This window comes from Herpailurus yagouaroundi, unplaced genomic scaffold (assembly GCF_014898765.1).
Source record: "Herpailurus yagouaroundi ecotype Mexico unplaced genomic scaffold, PumYag 139, whole genome shotgun sequence".
Classification (NCBI taxonomy): Eukaryota; Metazoa; Chordata; class Mammalia; order Carnivora; family Felidae; genus Herpailurus; species Herpailurus yagouaroundi.
The window spans coordinates 26,779,049-26,794,028 of record NW_024412394.1 but is presented as its reverse complement, the minus strand read 5'-3'; the positions used below and the strand labels follow the sequence as shown (position 1 = coordinate 26,794,028).

At 34.6% G+C, this 14,980-nt stretch overlaps 1 protein-coding gene across 1 annotated transcript in view; it reads left to right on the top strand.

Moving 5' to 3' along the window:
• The first annotated feature begins 731 nt into the window (after positions 1-731).
• LOC121029631 (protein eyes shut homolog) overlaps positions 732-14,980 on the top strand; it is a 790,730-nt gene continuing 776,481 nt past the window's right edge. Inside the window, exon 1 of the mRNA XM_040473865.1 lies at positions 732-852. The gene's annotated coding sequence lies outside the window, so the exon portion shown is untranslated. The remainder of the gene's footprint in view (positions 853-14,980) is intronic.

Here is a 14,980-nt window from a genome sequence, read left to right as displayed (position 1 = left end):
AGGAAAGAACCAATGATTTTTAAAAGTGTTCTTAATGTATAACTAGTAAACTATAGTTTTAATATTATCTTGGGGATAGCTTAGCAATGTTGGTTGATAGGTTGGTGATAAAATAATGGCAAAAGCCAAAGAAAAAGGGCAAACACACAATGTTTTAATTTGGAATATTACAATGTTTAAGCATTCTTACAGCTGATAATGACCTGAACATAGACATATTATTTAAATTCTGTAGAAGTACAGCATAAGAAATACTTACTGTAAAATGCTACAAGTATTACAAGAAAACATTTTATATCCAGGAATATGGAATAATTGCTTTCCTTTGAGTTTAAGATTCATATTAAATGGAAGTATGAAATCTGTTTATTCCATTACCTTCTATGTATTTATTCCAAGGTAAAATAAAGATATTTGGATAGGTGATGTAGAACGGCACCATAGGTACAAGCCAAAACTTTATTTTACATATGCTTTGCTTCCATTTTTATATAACTGTGTAATTTTAGGGGAAATTATTTATATTCTCTAAGTTTAATATTCTCATCTACTAAATAGAGATAATAATAATACTACCTGATAGAATGATTATGAAGATAAACTGTGATAATTTATATAAAACATCAAGTATAATTATAACATAGTAAGAGTATTGTTAGCTATACATAAGCTATTTATTATATTATTATTAAAAATTGAATATATGTTTTGTGATTGTGTTTAACAGGGTGGTCAGGACATCACTGTGATAATGGACTTGAGGAGTGCATTTCCAAATTGTGTGTGCATGGAATACACATAGAAAATGAACCTGACTTTGGCTCAGAATGTTTATGCATATCTGGATTTGTGGTAAAGACTATTGATGGTTTTGTTGTGATACTTTTTTCATTGCTTCTGAAATATGGTGAATAATAGAAAATTCTTTGGTGAGAAATTAGGTTGGAAAAGTTAATATTAGTGTTTCTTTCTCTGACTGTACATGCTGCTTCTCAGCATTCCCTTTTCCTTTCTTGTCCATTCATCACAACCACCCTCAGCCTTTCCTTTCAGGAGAAAAGCATCCTGATAAATTGATTCACACTAAGGTGCAAGTCACTTAATGTATTGTCCTTTAATGTTTTAATGCATTTGGAAGGAGGATGCCAGTAGAGAAATCACTTAATATTGTCAGAGTCTTGGCAGAACCTCTATTTTGCCCAAGGGCATAGCACTGCTTCCAGAGTTGGGCTCACAGTATTGTATGTCCAAGGAGAATGAATCTGCTTTCTTTGCAAGTCTGGACTGGCCCAAACTCCATTAGCACTGGAATAGACTTACTTTGGTGGCAATGTCTCTATTAAAAAATAGCTTCTGACCACAATCCTTTATTAAAACTGACCACAGCACATGAATATAGTAAGGGAACAGCAATTGGCAAGACTATGATGTCAGGAATTTTAAATGTATATTTATAAATGTCATTAAAAGATAGACCAGTCTAAAATGAGATTAAGGCTCCATAATTAGAGAGGACACACAGTTAGATGACCCAGTGCAAGATTAAGGAATCAGACTTAAAAGGAAGATGAGACCTGCCCAGTGCCTAAGAAAGATGCACAAGTATGGGTAGAACTAGACTCCTTAGAGCTGGAAGATGAGAAAGGAAGAGTCAGAAGTAGGAGTCTCCAGAAGTAGTCAAGGAATTGAATGGAAAATGGTAACTGTCATCAAAAAATAATTTGAGAAAGCCTGTGCTTCAGTCAGATACTCTTCCCTTTTGAGGGTATTCCCAAGGTTCATCTGGCTGAGAGAGATATGTATAAGCTAAACCAGAACTGCCACCTTCCTGAATTTTTAGAGTCCTCCTACCCTGGTTCTGCTCTGGGGAAGGGTGTTTTTCTTAGTGATCACAGAAGGACGATCTTTGGGGAAGAATTTTAGGCACTCTGATACGTGAGTGTAGAAAGTATTTGGTGACAAGAAGTTAATTGTATGATGCCTCAGATTATACCAATGTTGGCTTCCTCAAAGAGATAGTAGAAAGAAAACAATCTGAAATAAATCCTTTATTTTTTAACTAAATTCTCCTGCCAATACAGACTGGTATATAGAAAATAAATCGTCATTTCATAAATGTTTTTATTGAACACAAAGAATTTACTACCAAGTACCCTTAAAATTTCTTTCAATAGTTAATACCCTGGGATATAACTTTTCTCATTGGAATATGAATCAATTAATACTTGTATATTAGTATACTTATATATTAGTATATATTGAAAATATAAAAATCTTGAAAAATATGTGGTTTTATAAAACCACAAGTCTACTAAGTAGAAGGAAGTGTCATCTATATTTTTAAGGCATTTAATAAGTTAATTTGAAATTAGTATTCTTATACTTTCTCAAATACTTTAAAGCTAAAACAGAACTAAAAAAACCTTACTATTATAAGGGAGAGTGGGTAAAAAGCTGTAAGGGAGATTCAACTTTGTTAATGCATTAGTCATGTTCTAAAATGAGTAGATAAAGATAGAGGAAATTTGATTTATTGAAAAATAATTTAATATTTAAATGTTATACATATCAATGGTCTAACAGTACAGACATTTAAAATTAGATATACTTAAAAGTATATCCTTGAAAATAGAACATAAATTATCAATAGGAATAAAACGCAAAATATTTTGAAGAACTATAAGAAAATCAAAGAAAATGTTTAAAGTCTTTGTTGGAATGACAGAAATTTTACTGCCAAGTTAGAATCCTAAATATTGAAATAAGAGAATGACAAAACTATTTTGGAAACAGGTATGACAAATGTATAATATCATTGAAAAATTGCCTTAAATTTATTTTCTCCCTTTTGCAACTAATCCTGAGAGTAAATGGGATATGAAAAAAAAAATAAGAATCATAATCCTGATGTCAAACTTCTTTAATTTCTTATATTCTTTAAAAGAATGTCATTCACAGAAAGGTATAAAATTTGAGAGAATCTTAAGAAACAAAGCAGTTCAATGGATTAGAAGACAAGTAAATTTATTTGTATTAGGATTAGGATTAAGTGTGCATGTAGAGTTTGGTGAGCATGAAAACAGTGGACATAGGGAATAATTGACAATTCACAGAGGGGAGAGGGCATGGCATTCTAGCAGCAGAATAGGCAGAAAGAGACTAAATATTACACCAGTTAACATGTTCTAGTAAAATATTTGCTTATTTCTCTGTCCACTCCGATAGGCTGTGAACTCAAGCTGGTATAATTTTAGTATCCTTAACAGCACAGAATATAACATATATTTTTTATTTTAGTCGTCATTGAAATTGAAATTGTTTTATCAAAGTCCTAGCATATTAATCATAGTTGTTTTAAATTTCTAGTCTGATAATTGCAAAATCTCTCCCATACCTGAGTCTGATTTTGGTGCTTCTCCTGTCTCTTCAAATTGTACTTTTCATCTTGTAATATGCCTCATGATTTTATATTTATAGCCAGACATGGTGTCCTGGGTCTAAGTAACTGAGATAAATAGATCTTTAGTGTAAGACTTTATTTTCATTTGGCTAGGAGTCAGGCCATGTTTGCTGTTTGCTGTAGCTATTAGGTGTCAGAGGCTAAAATTTTCTGCTGATATCACCTTGTTTTTATCTTCCCCGTAATCATTGGGTTTTCTTAGGACTTCTTAAATAGACATGAGATGTGTAGCTCTTTTAGTTATACCCCTTGTTATTACAAGAGACCTCTCTTGATGTAGTTAACATGTGGAGGGAGGAGAAGCTTTCAAGAGTTCTATGATTAGGTCTGACTTCTAGTGAGACTGTGCCTCACGCCTGGGCTGTGACGTTCGCCTGTGCTTCTCAGTCCTCCTCTCCCTTAGACGCAACAAGAAAACTTCAGGAGGCTAGAACTGAGTATTTCCTTTCTCCCAGATTGATTAGGCTCTGGTAAAATAGTTTTCCTTCAGCTCAGGCCTTGCTAAGAAGAACATAATATTCTGGCAGAATTTCAAAATGGCTATTCGCTCCCCCTGTTGGAAGCACAAAGGGATTTTTCTCCTATCTTCACTGTGAGAACATGGAGGTAAAACTTAGGAAAGTTATGGAGGATCCCCTAAGACTGGACACCTCTGGAGTTTTGAACTCTCAAGATTGTCCAGCATTTTGAGAATTACAGTGTGCTCTCGTGCCCTGCTACTCGCTCCAGCAGTGGTTTCTGCTCCTGAGTGTCTGTTTTGGTGAGCTATGATTCTCTGTATCTACCTGACTGCCCCACTAATTTGGCAGAGAGCAGTTTTCCTTGTGACTTCAATTCTCTGATGGGTCTAAGGAGAGTTCTTGATTTTTAGTTTGTTCAGCTTTTTATGTTTATGAAGAAGGGAAGGATGACTTGCAAGCTTCTCGCAAGCTAGACCAGAAACCAGAAGTTTTATTACTGTTTTAAGAGACATATTTAATAAGGTTATGAGGTGAGTTTTCCTCCATTCATGAAATTCAGTGTATCTTTTAAAAAACTGATTTCCTTTTTCTAATTAAGTTTCCCAGGTCTCTCACCTCAAATGATTGCTCCATTTTCCAGAGTTGCTAGACATTTTCATGGAAAAGATGCCAATTTATCTGGCATCCAATTCCCCACTAAATTGTAGAAACTAAAAAATGATAAATCATCTCGTACAAATAAGTATGCCAGTTGCTACCACATGTAATCTGTGTTAAAGTGCATTAAAATATATCAGATTAATGGGGATATCTGAGCATTGAATTTCTGAATATAACTTGACACAGTAGACCTTATTACAAACTACTAAGCCTTTTATTAAAATAATTTATAGCAATTCTCTTTACATTAAGTCTGTTTATGTTACCTTCTCTCTGATGTCCCTATTCAAATAGATCTCCAGAAAAATGCCACATTCTATATTCTTTCTATTTAGGCTATTTTATTTAAAACTCTCACTAATTACATTGCCATATAAAAATGTTAACTCAGCTGCATGTTTATGTGATTAGAGAAAATTAATATTACTGCAATTATTGTTTGATAATGAAGAGTAATTTGAGAATTAAATAGCCCCTACTGAATAGGAGGATAGTAATCTATTTTTTTCCGTATTTCTAAGAATTAAATTTTAGTAGATAATATGAAAGACCTGAACTCTTGGGTTTTTTATAATGTTTAGGGCTTTGACAGTCTCTGACAAACTGATAATTAGTGTGGATTATTCTTTTTAGCAGAACTGATTTTAGAAGTGAATCAAAACATAAAGTGCTGATATTATTCTAAAATTCAAATGCTCTGCAAAAGAATGTAAATGACAGAACACAACTTATTGAATATCCTAAGCTTGCTAAGAAAATTCAAGACAAGTGATCTTCCCCCTTTTATTTGATCAGCATTGCTCATTTTTTCCTCAGTAAATGAATTTCACCAGGCAATATTGATCCATACCATACATTAACCAATGACTTTCAATGGGTCATACTTATTGCATTTTGCAAATGATGGTCAACAAAAGTGTTAATTGCATTCTTTAAATTAAAACGAATCTTTATGTAGTATAGAAGCTGTATTTGTATTCAACAAAATGGAGGAGAGGGGAGGAAAATCTGTTTTCTGAATAAGGAAAAAATGCTCTGAGTTCTACAGCAGTCCAGTCTATTTGCAATTTCTTATTTTTAAATGTCATCTTATAAATAGACCTGAAAGCAAGACACAGGATAGCAAGATAGACTGTTTGATTTGATGTTTGTCTAGAGTTCTATGGTTTATTTTTCATGATATAAAGTCATTGATGTTGTTAATGAATATTTACAAGTATTTGTTGTGTTCAAGATCCCATTATTCACCTATTAAATAATTAAAATATGTGTGTCTCCATATAGGAAGTAAGGAAGCAGAAGTATAGTTCTTAAACTCATAATTTCTTTTTTTTAAAGAGATGTTTTATTGCTTTTGATATTTATTCATATTTGAGCTCAAGTTATTTATACATTTGATCAGTCAAAACACATCTAAAATAAACAGCATATCCTTTGGACACTCACTATAGCAAAGTATTTGGAAATCATATACCGTACATAGGAACACACACTGTTCTTAACATTCAAATTAGGGAAAAGAGGACAGGTCCGTATGCAAACACTTGAATACACAAACAAAGAAACAAACAAGAACATTTGTTTTAAAGGAAATTTGATGCTCTGCCTTAATGTATTCTGCGCATATATTGTGTGCAGAGCACTACACTAGATCCTCAAAATAATGTAAAAATTCATTAGTTTCAACATCATACCAAAGAGAGTTTTCATCTGAGTGAAGGAGACAAATGTGTAGGGTATAATACAGCATTCAGCAATGGGTTCAGAATGCAGGAAACTGTATGCTGAAGGAAATGAAGACATTAACTAGGATACTGTTTATGTAGTACTAATATTAAAAATAATAAGGCAAGGGGTGCCTGGGTGCCTCAGTTGGTTAAGCGTCCAACTCTTGGTTTCAGCTCAAGTCATGATCTCACAGTTTGTGGGTTTGAACCCTGCATCAGGCTCTGCACTGACAGCATAGAGCCTGCTTAGAATTCTCTGTCTCCTCCTCTCTGTCTGCCCCACTCATTCTTGTGCATGTGCTCTCCAAATATATAAACAAACAAACAAACTTTAAAAAAGTAATAAGGCAATTGGCAAACCCTGAGTAAAATAGTGATTAGAAGAGCTTTCTCGAGGGACGAAGATTATGGCTTCCTCTCAAGGATTAGAAAGGTATCCCCAAAAGTATTAAGTCTTCATCGGTACTTCATATTGAAAAGCCTACCTTCAGGGATTGATCAGTACTGCTAATGAGAAGTCTAAATATATAATAGCCAGTTTAAAAAATCTGCTTCTCAAGACTAGTTTCACCATGAACAGAGATGTGTGTTCTCAGCATACTCAGCAATACAGTAACTTAGTGTTTTACAACCCAAAGTATATAAAAGTTTTGGAGAAGGAGGGAAGGTGCAAATTTGAATGAAAACATGTATTTTAATAATGCAAAGAGGACATTCTCTGTAGTAAATAAATATATTTATTATGGGAAATGCAGTTTAATATTTTTAGAAATAGAATATTAAAAATAACTTGTCTTACAATTTATCTAACAGACATATAGCATAGCCATTATGCACAATCTAAATCTCTCAGACTAGTTATTATTATTGATAAAAGAAGTATAGTAGAATTAGGACTACACTTTAGAGCTATTTAGATAATATGGGTAATGGTTGTCCACTTCTTTATATGTCTGTGTCATGTTTAAACATGGTAGTGGAGTAATGTTTGTATTTTGGTAGAAACAGAATACTCTTGGTATCATATATTGCCACAGAGGAGAATAGGTTTAATGTTTTAGACCTAGGTTAGATGGAAAATTCTTTGAGGCTCAGTTTCAAAATTTATAGCATGAGACAAAACCATACCTAAGATAACATTGTGAATCCATTGGAGAGTTGGGAGTAGAATTTTAAATGCCCACACTTATATACTAGTGTTCTTTCCTCTACACCATACCTTTTATTCACTTATATTAAGATAGATATCTCTATGTAATATTGATGGAGGTATGGGCAAAAGATATTATTGAACTACTACTTTTCAAAATGCAAGCATAGGCTGAATTCCAAAATCCATTCCATACTCCCATTCTCCCAGTACCAATATCCCCCACCAGAATTGTTAGAGTTGATGAACAACATTATTATCCAAAGTCTATAGCTTTTATTATTATTTCAATTTAAATTAAAGTTAGTTAGCATGTAGTGTAATAATGATTACAGGAGTAGAATTGAGTGATTCATCACTTACATATAACACCCAGTGTTTATCACAAGTGCCCTCCTTAATGCCCATCATCTATTTAGCCCATCCTCCCACCCACCCCTTGGTTTGTTAAGAATCTTAACATCCCTCCCGCAACCCTTGGTTTGTTAAGAATCTTCTATGGTTTGCCTCCCTCTCTATTTTTATCTTATTTTATTTTTGCTTCCCTTCCCCTATGTTCATGTTGTGTTTCTTAAATTCCACATAAGAGTGAAATCATACGATATTTGTCTTTCTCTGACTGACTTATTTTGCCTCGCATAATACACTCTAGTTCCATCCACGTTGTTGCAACCAAAATCTGTATTTTACATTAGAGTTCACTCTTGGTGTTGTACATCTTATGGGTTTTGATAAATGAATAATGATATGTGTCCACCATTATAGTATCATACAGAGTATGTTCACAGCCTTAAAATCCTGTGATCTACTTACTCATCCCTTCTACTCCTCTAATTCCTAGCAGTCATTCATGATTTTTTGTCTCCTTGGCTTTTCTTTTTCCAGGATGTCATATAGTTTGAATAATACCATAGCCATTTTAACATAACTTCTTTCACTTCAAATATGCATTTATATTTTTCCATGCCTTTTTATCACTTAATAGCTCCTTTCTTTTTAGTGCTGAATAATATTCCCTTGCCTAGATGTACCACAGTTTGTTTACCTGATAAAGGACATGTTGGTTGCTTCTGAGTTTTAACAGTTATAAATACAGCTTCTATAAACATCTGTGTGCAGGCTTTAGTGCATTCATAAGTTTTCAGTTTATTTCAGTAGATATCAGAGAATGGAAATTGCTGGGTTGTATAAAAAAGTGTGGTTAGTTATGTCAGAGACTGCCAAACTATCTTCCAAAGTGCTGTACCATTTCCAATTTTCATAAACAATTAGGTAGCATTTTATAATTTATTTTCATAGCAATTGCTAAAACCGTAACCCATCAATTGTTTGTGTATCTCTGTATTCAATATGTGACTGAACTCTCCCCCCTCCCCTCCCTTCCCTTCTGTTCCCTCCTCACCTCTCCACTCTGCTGTGCTTCTCTTCTCTCCAGTATTCAACTCTAGGTCTGAATCTTTTTACACTGAGCTATGCTCAAATTTCTCTTGGCAAACACAGTCACACTAAAAAGGATTTAACTCATACAATTTCTACAAAATTTCTCTTACATTTTACACCAAAATTTCTTATTTCACATGGCTCTTACATTATAACAAATGGAAGTGTGCATTTTACATCTGCCAGTTTATTCTATAAATAATTAAATACAGGCGAGGCAGCAGGAAGAAATATGATAACCGACATCTACTGCATTCTTTTGATGATAAACACCAATCTCTCTGTTCCCCTGCTTTTTCTAGTATTGCCACTGAAAAACAGCAGGGTTTTAATGCTTCCCTTGTGGCCTAGGAGTCTTTTTTGCTATTCATAATCAGTGCATCTGGTTTAGCTTTTTTCCCCCTTAATTAAAAATAAATAAAACTAAGAAAAGAGTCAGTCTATAGGGAAGAATAAGACCTGTTGCTTTTCCCTCTCCATGCAGCTCAGGGGCACTAATTTTCAGCACAGAGTATTTTCCTTGCTGTATTTGATATATTTTAGGTGTTAGATGGTATCCTTGTACCATGGTACTTGATTTGGTTTTGTGTTACTTCATGTAACTGTTTTCATGTCACTTGCACTTGCATTTCCCAAGTAAAGGGAGGATTGTGTGTATATTTTCAGAATGTGAAGATCAGCTTCAAAGCATTCAAACTATGAGCCTAACCCACTTCAGTCTGAAGGGAGAGAGATAACATGTATTGTCACAGTGGGTTATAGGAAATAGATAGGCTACTACTAAATAGGAAATAGGAAATAGGCTACTACTAAAGTAGTCAGAAGCCATCCTGGTTAATGCTTTAAAATGAAGATTGCAGGGGCGCCTGGGTGGCTCAGTCAGTTAAGCACCCAACTTGGGCTCAGGTCATGATCTCTCTGTCAGTGAGTTCAGGCTCCACATTGGGCTCTGTGCTGACAGCTCAGAGGCTGGAGCCTGCTTCAGATTCTGTGTCTCCCTCTCTCTCTGCTCGTCCCCTGCTCACGCTCTGTCTCTCTCTGTCTGTCTGTCTGTCTCTCTCTCTCTCTCAAAAATGAATAAACGTTAAAATTAAAAAAAAAATGAAGATTGCACCTTTGTATTTTAAATGATCTACAAGATGAAGAAAAATATAAAATGATCAGTACTGTAATGAATCATTGTGTGTGTCATGCACACAACTGTGGCTATTTGGTTGGCATGTAATAACAGCCTGAAGAGAGATAGACAACAAATGATATTTATTAACTAATGTGTTTTGATAAAGGTATGTATACAAGATACTATGGATATTAAAATAAAGGTAAAGAGCCCTACTCGATTTGACTGAATTGGTTCAGAAAAGAGTTCCAATAGGAGAGCAAGCCTGAATGACAATGACAAGTGTAGCAAGTATGTTTGGGTGTAGGTTGAAGTTGCCCTACAGAGAAGAGGTACAGAAAGTTGCACGTTATTAAATGATTCTGATAGGATGGCTAACACAGAGTAGATTCTCAATATTGTGTTGAACTCAAATCAAATCAAACACAAATTATTTTAATTTAAATTAAATACAATGGTATTACCAACATGAACTGTGCCATGGTTGAGCCTATAACTTTAAAATTCAAACTATTTCTTCATTCAGAGCCCAAAATCTATATTTATAGTTAGCATATAGGAAAATAACTAGTACTTCTTTGATTAGAATCAAAATGCTTGACATGCAATTTAATTTATTCATTGTAGAAAGTTGATTAAATATCATCCACTTAAAATTTGAAGGTAGTCTATTTGTGTATATTTTCTATCAAAATATAATATGCTTATTGCTACATGAATAATTTTATTTCAAAAAATTGATCTGTACTCATAGTTTTATGAGTTTATTTTAATGTGAAACATTAGAAAAGTATCCAGAGAATATTTTTTGCAAAGGGAGTTTCAATTCAATACAATCCAAGTCCCAAAAATAAAAAAATGTAATTTATGTTTTTTAATGTACAGGTTCATTTAACAGTACTGAAAAAGGGGGGAAAAGTTTAAATATCTTTATTATAAATGTATTAGAAATATATGATTTGTGCACATTGGTCTGAGTAATTTGTATATATAATAATTCATATTCAAATATATAGTTTATTCATCAAATTGTACCTTTCACTTAGTAATTACAATTTATTTTTTTTTTAATTTTTTTTCAACGTTTATTTATTTTTGGGACAGAGAGAGACAGAGCATGAACGGGGGAGGGGCAGAGAGAGAGGGAGACACAGAATCGGAAACAGGCTCCAGGCTCTGAGCCATCAGCCCAGAGCCTGACGCGGGGCTGGAACTCCCGGACCGCGAGATCGTGACCTGGCTGAAGTCGGACGCTTAACCGACTGCGCCACCCAGGCGCCCCAGTAATTACAATTTAGTTATCAAATTACAGACCCATTGTATTCCACAGGTTTTTTATAAGTCACCTGTGAACTTCAATGGAAACCAAGTAATATAAAGATCTTGTCCCAAGACTCCAGTTCAACATTTGTAATCAATTTGAGTTGACCAAATCAAAGGCTTTTGGGTCTCCAACTCAGTAGAATTATCACTCCCTTCTTTTTACTTAGCATGAAGCAGACTGACATAGACTGATACCACAAGCTCCCCCAAGAGTATTCTTTACTAGCCTATGATCTCTAACACTGAGCTAGACACTTGAGGACTGTTTTTGCTCTTAAAAACTTTGGTCTACTGGGAGTGCAAAATATGTCAAACAGCAATCACAGCATGACAGATAACAGCTGCAGTTAAGGTCTACACAATATTTCATGAAAGCACAGTAGTGATGTATTTAAAAACTTTTTAAGGAACATAGAAGATTTCCAAGAGAATTTTGAGTTGAATCAAAAAAGTTGGGTATCTGGGTTACCTAGGTTCAGGGTGGGAATATATGGCAGTAGTGGGATTCAGGAAGGAAAAAAATATATGTGAAGTAGTAATTATCATAATTTATGTAAAAAAGTGATAAGAAATAAGCATATGTTTTTAGAAATGGTCAGTGTCTGTGTGTGCTAGACTATACCATTTTTACTTTTCCTAGGAAAGTGGTAAACCACTGATGATTTTTTCAGCTAAGGAATAACCTAGTCGGACTTTTATTTTAAAAAATAACTCTGAGGTGTCTCAGTGGCTCAGTCAGTTAGGTGTCCAACTTTGGCTCAGGTCATGATCTCATGGTTTACGGGTTTGAGCCCCATGTCAGGCTCTGTGGTCACAGTACCATGACTGCTTGATATTCTCTCTCTGTCTGTCTCTGTCTCTGTCTCTCTCTCAAAAGAAATAAACTTTAAAAAAATAACTCTGGCACATATTCTATAGTTAGTAAATATACTTGTGAGGGCTTGCCTCTAAAACAGTGTCTCTCAACCTCTTGTCTCATCAGCTTTCTGCAGGAAATCTGTTGTCTGAACATTTTGTCTCTAGTGTTAACCCTGGCTTCTCCCCTGAGCTGTGCTTTCCACTTGCCTTTCTCAAATATCTTCCAATAGCCAGATCAAGGAAAATGTCTGATTCAGTACAGTTCTCAAGATATTTATCTTTTCATTCATTAGTTCTCCTAGAACCGGAAGATTAGAATTGTATAGGAAAGCAATGAGTGTATATTTTCAGAGAGAACTCCACCTAAGCAAATCCCTTGAAGATCCCTTGAAGATCTGGTAGCCAAATTCAATGAAGGGAAATAAAGTTATCTTCTAAGAAAGTAGAAAACTCACTTCAAGAAAACATAGGCCTCGGGACACCTGGGTGACTCAGTCTGTAAAGCATCTGACTCTTGATTTGGGCTCAGGTCATGATCTTGCAGTTCCTGAGATTGAGCCTGTGTTGGGCTCTACGCTGATGGTGTGGAGCCTGCTTGAGATTCTGTCTCCCCCCACTCTTTCTGCCTCTCCCTCTCCCTCTCTCTCTCTCTCGCTCTCACTCTCTCAAGATAAATAAACATTAAAAAAAATAAAAGAAAAAGAAAATAAATAAAGGGGCACCTGAGTGGCTCAGTCGGTTAAGCATCTGACTTCAGCTCCAGTCATGATCTAGCAGTTGGTGGGTTCAATCCCCGCATCAGGCTCTACGCTGACAGCTCAGAGCCTGGAGCTTGTTTCGGATTCTTGCGTCTCCCTCTCTCTCTGACCTTCCCCCACTTGTGCGCTCTCTCTCTCTCTCTCAAACATAAATAAATCTTAAAAATAATAAAGAAAGAAAGAAAGAAGAGAAATAAGTGCAAAATGAGGAAATGAGAATTCCTGTTGTTTTCTGTCAAGTCATCATGCAGGAAGAAAAGAATTCTAGAACTATATGTTTCTTGAGAACTTACCACCTTTTTCGTAGATTCTCGAGATAGTGAATACATGCAAATATCCATAGCATTAGTGGCATTAGTGCCACACACAGCCTAGACAGAGAGATAATTCGTGCCATCATATCACTATCTATGTGCTCCATTATGATGAGCTCTCTACAGAGGACATGTGTAGATCAGACTTACTTCTCCAGGTCTGACCACTGACAGCCTCCATAGAAACAGTTTAGATGATCACCACTTCTCCTGGAAGGGTCCTATCATGTTTAGAATATTACATGAGGAGGCTTTATTCTTGAAAGATCAAGGCTTAGGCTACATCCTTTTTAGATCACAAGGCTCATATGAGACTGTATAAAGCTTTGGTCATGTGAACCATCAATAATCTTCAGGGTTTGGAAGCCCAAGGGATATTTCACCAGACTACTATTCCAAAATCCTGATTTCTTATCTGATGGAGTTTTTCAAGAAGGATGGAATTTTATGTTCATAGGAAAAAAGAAATGCAGAAGTACCTAGATAAAATGCATTTTCAAAGGAATGTTATCTTTTAGGGTTTTTTTTTTTCCAACAAATGTTTACTGACCACCAACTATGTAACTATGTTCTAGACATCATACTAGCCATGGCCATTCAGTAGAGAGTGGTCAGAGGCACTTTTGTTATGCTGGTAAAGACATGTAAATCCATTTGGTATACAAACAATCATACAATAACAATTCTAATTATTGATATGGGCTCTATAGATATTATAGAGGAAATTCTAGAAAAACTAGAAATAAAATATGTAGTCCAATTTTGAATCATAAAACTATCTCAATATTATATACTTTATGTCAAAGTATTCTTAATATTTGATCTCTGATCATTAACAGATTCTTTTATTATTATTATGGGTGAATGATATCATTCTTCAGAATATTTTTCTCAGATTCAGACTGACACTAACTTTACCTTTCATCTCCCAGTCCAGTTAGCTAACCACATGCAGAAACCTGCAAGTATCCTTTACAAGACAGCAACACTGAATCAACAACTTGGAAGGTTTCTTCCCCTTATCTAACCAACAAGTTCTCTCAACATGGGAGAAATATACTAACTAGATGTAAATTATTGGTTATTGGTTTTGTGACTGGACATTGATTTGTTACTTGAGACCTGAGAATTTTATATAGTAAAATTTTTATAGAATTGGAAATTATGTAAATGATGCAAAAGCTTGCCAGAAAGCAGAAATTATTGAAAGAGAACTTCAGTTTAGTGAACCTTTCCTAATGAAACATGATAGTTCCAATTAGCATAAATCGAACGTTTCACTTTATATGAAACTGGGAAGAGTTTATTGCTTCTTAGAACTGTAATTGATGGGGTAACTAAGCCTATACTACTTAGAAACAGATTTGCTTGGTGGTTTTATATTGGATGTTCTGCCTGATGTTTCCTTTATAATTCTACAAGAACACCATGTCATGAATTTAGCGTAAAAATCATCTGAACTGTTTCTTCCAATTATCAAAATTATCAAAAAGATATTTCAATTTAAGAAGGCATATATCACCCTGAGAAAATTTTCAAAGAGTGTTAAGCTACAGGTAGGTAAATCCACTATTATAAAATGGCAAAATTAGCATATATAAGTCATGGGTATGTGATTTGTGAGTTACATTAAGACCCTGCCATTAGAAGATACCCACCCCTACACACACACACACACACACACACACACACACACACACACACACACA